Below are 1,595 nucleotides of genomic sequence, written 5' to 3' on the forward strand. Positions count from 1 at the left end.
GATGTTTTGAGAATGATGAGGGCAATGAATGTACAAATGTGCTTTACACAATTGAAGTATGTATGGATTGTCATAAGAGTTGTATGAGCCCCTAATAAAATGATTTTAAAAATAGAGCTACTTTATAGGAGAAAACATTGGAAGAAGCAGTCATACTCATCTTTAGGTCATTATAGCTCTCATTTGCTAATTGACATGGTGTAAATGCTCCTACCATAACTGATTTTAAGCTACCAACTTGAACACAGGCCACCCTGAATCAGACTAATAGTGCGTGGACAATAACGTATCTCAATGCTGAAGAACACCTGTGTGACAATGGTCTAGAATTGAATATGGTGACAATTGTACAACCCTTCTTGATATGATTAAATTATTGAATTGTATGAAGTGTGGATGAAGTGCTAATAAAACTGTTTTAAAAAAAAGAGTTACAGCTTCGGAAAGTCCCCGGGGCCTTTCTAACCTGTCCTGTAGGGTGACTCTGAGTGAGAATTGCTTCTATGGTCGTGAGTTTGGTTTGATTTTATATCGAGTTGGAGTTCCCTCATTTGCAATCAAAATGAAAAGAAAAACATAACTCTCTTCACACCTTTCTCCTCCACTAACCTGTAAACTTAGAAAGGTGGGGACACTGTGTTATCCATTATCATTTCAATCCTTAAACAATTACTAGAGTAAGAAAACAAAGGGTTACAGCTAACACACCAACAAAGGAGATAAAATTGAAACATAAAAATATTTAATTATATTTTTAAAATTTAATTATACCAAAAGAAGGCTGAAAAAGAAAACAGAATATATAGGCAACTAGAAAAAAAAGTAGCAAAGAATAATTCCAGGGCCCCCAAAAATAATCTCTTATTGATAAATGGGTCAATTCAGAGGGCATACCAGTCCTAAACAATTATGCATCTAATAACTGAGTTTCAAATTACATGAGTTGGAACCAAAAGCTAATAGATCTTCAAGGAGAAATAAACAAAGCCACAATTGTAGTTGGAAATGACAGCACCCTCTGTCAATAATTGATTAAAAATGGACAGAAAATCAGTAATGCTATATAAGATTTTTTTTTTAATATGGAACGCTTCACAAATTTGCATGTCATCCTTGCGCAGGGGCCATGCTAATCTTCTCTGTATGTTCCAATTTTAGTCTATGTGCTGCCGAAGCAAGCATGCTATATAAGATTTAAATAATAGTATAAAACAATTTTTCTAATTGACACTTATAGAACACTTTACCCCCAAAACACTAGAATATTCATTAAGTTCAAGAATATATGGAACATCTCCCACATTCTGTGGCACAAAATAAGTCTTAGTACATTTCAGTGATTCAAGTCCTACAAAGTATACTATCTGATGGGAATGCCATTACATTGAAAGACAATAATAGGGAGATCTTTGGGCAATTTTCTAATACTTTGATAACGTGAAAACACACTTTAAAATACACCATGGGTAAAAAGATGAATCAAAAGGGAAATTGGAAAATATTTAGAACTGAGTGAAAATGAAAACACAATTTATCTAAGTTTTAGGTTTGCTAGTGGTTTGGTTTGGTTTTTTTAACTTTGTACTGTGAATTTA

At 33.4% G+C, this 1,595-nt stretch overlaps 1 non-coding gene across 1 annotated transcript; it reads right to left on the reverse strand.

Annotated features, from left to right (window-relative positions):
• Window positions 1-1,076: 1,076 nt before the first annotated feature.
• Window positions 1,077-1,182, reverse strand: LOC115871299. Its single transcript, XR_004047222.1, has one exon. It is a non-coding gene; the product is annotated as a U6 spliceosomal RNA (small nuclear RNA).
• Window positions 1,183-1,595: the final 413 nt, after the last annotated feature.

Source organism: Echinops telfairi, unplaced genomic scaffold (genome assembly GCF_000313985.2).
Source record: "Echinops telfairi isolate 266 unplaced genomic scaffold, ASM31398v2 ScPeMD7_4232;HRSCAF=4979, whole genome shotgun sequence".
In the NCBI taxonomy this organism is placed as follows: Eukaryota; Metazoa; Chordata; class Mammalia; order Afrosoricida; family Tenrecidae; genus Echinops; species Echinops telfairi.